Raw genomic sequence first — 6,000 nt, forward strand, 5'->3', positions numbered from 1 at the left:
AAGCACATCACAAAAACTCATAGAGGAGTAAATATAATTTAAATGAATGGTCATCCAGTGTGCACTGAAGGTTTCAAGATTTTGAATGAAGGAGAATCTACTTTATAATGCAGCAACTCATTCCACTTTTAAATAGTTTTCATTCCTAGAAGACTTTTCCTAAATTTACCTCTCTGTAATTTCTACCCATTATTCTAGGTGCATTAGGGCCAAGCAAAATGAGTTTAAATGTTTTTTTTTTCCATATCAGATCCTGAACTATCATGTTACCTCTGAATTTTCTTCAGGCTTAACATCACAATTTCTTCTGCTGATTGTCCTCTGACATGATCTCCAGGTACACTTTCAAGGACCACTGTCCTGGTCACTCTTCTCTGGGTGCCCTACAACTTACCAATGCTTTTATTAGGATGTGGTACGCAGAACCAAGGAGAGTAATCCAGGTGGGGTCTGATAGGAGAGGACATTGGGATTATTGTTGTCCTAATTCTGCACACTTTACCTCTCTTATTGGAGCTTAATGTAGAATTAGCATTTGGGTTGACATATTACATTCTTGACTCAGCTTGACAGCTTGAGACTCTCCCAAACCTTTGCTCAGACTTCCTTCTCTCTCACTAGAAGGTCTTATAAGGCAACTTGAGCAAGGAAGTATACATTGTTGTTCTCAAATAATCTAACAATCAGCAGGCCTTAATTATGAGCCTATTATATTGCATAGAAAAATACAAGTACAAAGACAACCGATCCTTTCTTGCAGCAAGCTTAGATTCTAAAAGGGGAGATATAAAAAATTATGTACAGCATAACTACAAAATTAATAAATACAATTATATTCAAAGTAGTTAAAGTTGTTTGGTCAGGCTGGCACTAATAATTGGGGGAATCAGGAAAGGTTTCATATAGAAGATGTGGCTTGAACTCTCAAAGGAAGAGGACATGGTAAAAATGAGGTGATGGTAAAGAGAGCACTCTGAAAATGATAGGCAGATAAGCTTCCTGCAGGACCCTTGGCTATGTTGACATGAAAGGAGGCAGAAATTCAGATATACATTTTACTGACTAAAAGCCCAATCAGGGTTTCCATGTGTTAGCAGAAGACTCCTAGAGGATTGAGATTTGTGTAAGGTCTTGTAAAAATTTCTGCACAACCCTAACCACTCTCTCCAAAACTGGCTTAGATACTTTTTCTTTCAAGTTATAGATATTTCTCTCCTGAGACATCAGGAATTGATCGGAATGGTAATAAAAATGGAAAGACTGTTCTAGGTTCCCCACCCTCATAAACTAAGTATCTGTTGTTCTGTGTATTATTAGCTCTAAAACTTCAGCTGGTAATGTGGAATGTGGTATTTTATAAAGCCATGTAAAGTGCTTAGCAGTTTTTCTTTCTTCTTACAAAGATAGCTATACAGGGGCGGCTAGGTGGCACAGTGGATAAAGCACCGACCCTGGAGTCAGGAGTACCTGGGTTCAAATCCAATCTCAGACACTTAATAATTACCTAGCTGTGTGGCCTTGGGCAAGCCACTTAACCCCATTGCCTTGCAAAAACCTAAAAAAAAATAAAGATAGCTATAAATATCTTTCAAATTAACTTGATTGCTGAATATATTCTTCCTTTCTCCTCATTTAGGAATTCCCTTTTCATGAAGATTTTAAAAGATAGAAAGGTACTTACTTCTTTTGTAACTCTTTTTTGAGACCACGTTTGGTCATTATAATTACAAAACATTCAGTTTGATTTGTTTTTCTATATGTATTATTGTAGTCCTTGCATATATATATATATATATATATATATATATATATATATACACACACACACATACATATTTTATTTTCTAGTTCTATTTAGATTACTTAGTATCAGTTCATATAAATCTTCCTGTGCTTCTCTGAATTCTTCATGTTGTTTCATAATTGTAGCCCAGTAATATTCTTTTGCATTTATGTAATCACACCTTCTTTAACCATTCCCTAATCAATGGATATCAATTTATTTCCCAGTTCTTTGCTATAACATGTTGTTATTAATATTTTGGTGACTCTAGGGTCATTCTATTTGCTTTGACCTTCTTGAGTTATAAGCCCTGAAGTAGGATCTCTAGAGCAAAGGATGTTGGCATTTTAGACCCTTTATAACATAATTCCAAAGAACTTTCCAGAATAGTTGAACTGACAGTTCTACTTTTCTTGTTGTGAGAACTATTTATTTATATAATTTTACTGCTAGTCCATTAAGAAACAACTTTTGATCTTATCTATTTCTATTAACTTTCTAGATCTTGAATCTCAGACCCTTATTATGTTATTTGATGCAAAGATGCCACCTCCTCAAATTAAGAACTTCATTTCTTTGCCTATGGGTATTGATTTTGTAAGTGAAAAAATCTTTTCATTCACTTAGAGGATCATAGATTTAGTGCATGAAGAGACCTTAGAGGCCATCTAATATAGTGTCCTAATTTTACAGATGAGGTAACTAGGGTACAAAGTGGTTAAATGACTTGCCCATGGTCACACAAGCAGTAAATAATAAAAGCAGAATTTGAACCAAGATTCTATAACTTCAAATATAACATTCATTCCACTGTTTCATACTTTATTATAATAAAATGTGTTTCATTTTTTGTTTTGTCTCTGTCCCTTGTTTATTTAAGAACTCTCCCTCTAGTCAGAGTTGTAAACAATATTTTATCTGGTTCTCTTCTATTTTTTATTATGTGACTTTTATTTTTCAAGTTGCATATCCACTTTGAGCTTATTATAGTCTAAACTTGTTTTTTGTCAGATTGCTTTCTAGTTAGCTAGGGAATTATCTCCCAGTAATTTACATTATCAGATTTATCAAAAACTCTGGGTTATTGAGTTTGGTTGTTTCTGATTCTTTCTTTAGTCTGCCTTTCTGTTTTTAAATAGTACCTGATAATTTGGATGATTATTACTTTTTTCTCCATTTGCCCACTCGTCCAGGCCCTTTACCCCATACTGCCTAATATGAAATATCACTTGAAGTAAACCATTTTGTTTAAAGTTGCAACTCTTACTTCCTTCTACCATACATGTACACCTTTGTATAATTCCTTTAATTAGTCTATGTATAGCTGACAAACTTGCAATTGTGTCCCTTCACTGCAGTATTTCTTTTTAGCTGGGGGCAGCTAGGTGGCACAGTGACACTGGCCCTGGAGTCATGAGGACCTGAGTTCAAATTTGACCTCAAACACTTAATAATTACCTAGCTGTGGGACTTGGGCAAGTCACTTAACCCCACTACCTTGAAAAAACAAACAAAAAAATAAGATAATCCCTACTTAAATTCCCCAACCCTCTACTCTGTTTCATATATACTTCCAGTAACCAACAACTTGGTGGCACAGTGCATAGAGCACTGGCCTTGGAGTCTGGAGGATGGGAGTTCGAATCTGATTTCAGATACTTGACACTAACTAGCTGTGTGACCTTGGGTAAGTCACTTACTCCTAATTACCTCTCCTCCAGGATCACCTCTAGTCCTCCTGATTCCTTTTAGGAAACTGGATCCAATTGACTCTAGAGGAGAAAGTGAGACTGGTGACCTAGCACACATCCCCCCCTCACTCAAATTCAGTTCATGAGCTTGTCATGGCATCACCTCCCTGATGTCATGGTATTCTTCAAGAATGAAGGACAAACATCATCATTTCCAATAACCAAATTCCAGCTGTCCTTGCGAAATGCTTTCTTTAACATCTACTATGTACCAGGCACTATGCTAAGTATTATACAAATCTTATCTCATAGGATGTTCACAACAGTCCTGGGAAGTAGGTGCTATTATTATCCCCATTTTGCATATGAGGAAGATGAGGCAGACGGAGGTTCAGTGACTTGTCCAGGTCGTATAGTTGGTATCTGGGGTCAAATTCTGGTCTTCTAAACTCTAGGTTCAGCACATTATTCTATGGACCTACTAATTTCCACTTTGCTCTCTATTAAGTTCAATAGAAGTTAATAGGAACTTCCTTAATAGGAACTGCACAGTTCCTGACAGCTTAAGGAAATTTCATTTAATTCCTAGTGACTTTTGACTATGAGTAAATGTTCAATCAAGTGCAATTGAATTGCTGACAAACAAAACTCTGACAAAATCTCCATTGAAAACTCCATTAGTCTCTCCCACCAGTTCACTTAATCCATTCTTAGGCCCAGGTTGATAGCTGCACCAAAAAACCTGATTGCTGACAGAGGAGTTGACCATCTTTTAGTTATGTTTGAGAAATCAGAGTGTATCCTCTAGTTAAACTTGCATTAAAGAACAAGTGGCCATTTTCTATTAAGAATGATTCTTTCATCCATTTATCCATCTATTTACTTAGCTCTCAAAAATATATATGAAGGAATCATCTTTTAAAATATAATGCTAAGAGAAATGAAAGTAATTCACAAGTTTCTCTCTGCAAAGAACGGCTACAACATTCAACTTTGCACCCTTGGATCTAGCACATTGGCTTCCAGTGCCCATATTTCTTTTTGATCATAATGTGACTCCCTTCTTCTAAAGTATTTATTTTTCAGGGCAGCTAGGTGGCGCAGCGAATAGAGCCCCAGACCTGGAGTCAGGAGGACCTGAGTTCAAATCCAATCTCAGAACTTAATAATTGCTTAGCTACTTAACCCCATTGACTTAGAAAAACCAAAGTATTTATTCTTCTTTCAGCACTGAACCAAGAGCTGCTCTAATATTCCACGTCATTCTAGTTGTACCTCAGAACTGTAACTAAAACTAGCTAAACAAATCTTCTTATCCCAGCAAAAAGCTATTTGTATTTCTGCCCAGTGTGAAAATTCAGGTTAATACCAACAGTTTGTGTGCAAGCCCACTGATAGCCAATGACTGAGTTTTCAGAGTAGAATAATTAAGAGACAAGTCATAACTTATTCTCTGTTAAATCCTCTTAGAGGAGAAACAGAGTGTGAAAATGTGTGATGGTTTGCAAAATTAGCTACTATGAGAACTACAATACTTTTTGCATACATTCATAGGTCATTTTTTGAATACATTCATAGAAATTTTTTAGAAGTGACAATGTTCTCTAGACACATACTCTTGATTCTGTAGCTTTTGTGTTTTTTAAATTGTTTTAGCTTTTAACTTTCTATTCAGACTAGGCAGAATAATGTAATGGAAAGTACGTTCAACCAGCTGTCACTTCTCTACCACTTACTATGTAACCCTGGAAAAGACTTTTAATTCCTGTTACTTTTTTGTAAGAAATGGAGATTTAGCTAGGATCAAATGGGATAATGTACATGGAAGAGCTTTGTAAAGTTCTATGTAAGGAAAGATTATAATAAAATGATGTCCATAACATATTAGAAAGCAAACTTCTCTGTGTGATATAAATTAATCTTATTTTGGTACAGTATTAGTAACCATTCATTGTTTTAATTAAGTTTATGAAACACAAGTTAATGTGTAGCATAGGATTACAGGTTTCAGGGCAATGACTGCCATGTTTTTATCACCATTCTCTTGCCAAGGGAAAAAATTAGACTAAGATTAAAACCACTGTGCTACAATATCATCTCTAGTTCAGGAAGTAATTTCACAATCCTAAAGCCTGTCATTAATCAACATTTGTATTCTTTCCCCCTCTATGGTTATTATCTCTCCTTCAACTGTAGAAATCAGTTTAAGTATTAGTTAAAAGCAAATTATTTCTTTATGGACCTTCCTTAGGTGCTTTATTCCTAAGCGATCATTATGGTATTACTTTTTGTTTTGCAGAAAAGAAATGATTCTAAATAGATGAAAGGCTTTTTCAAGTACAGTAACGGTAGCCCACCACTAACTACTGAGTCCAGAGGACTGAGGTACTGTCCTTGTTGTCCTCACTCCTTTCACTTCTTTTTACCGCCAATCCTGAGCCCTGGGGAAGAATTATTTAAAATTGAGGTTTGGACTGATGTCTAAGTTCTCCCAAAAGGAGAGAATAGATGGATACTTGATGTACA

The sequence above is a fragment of the Macrotis lagotis genome, chromosome X, assembly GCF_037893015.1.
Source record: "Macrotis lagotis isolate mMagLag1 chromosome X, bilby.v1.9.chrom.fasta, whole genome shotgun sequence".
Classification (NCBI taxonomy): domain Eukaryota; kingdom Metazoa; phylum Chordata; class Mammalia; order Peramelemorphia; family Peramelidae; genus Macrotis; species Macrotis lagotis.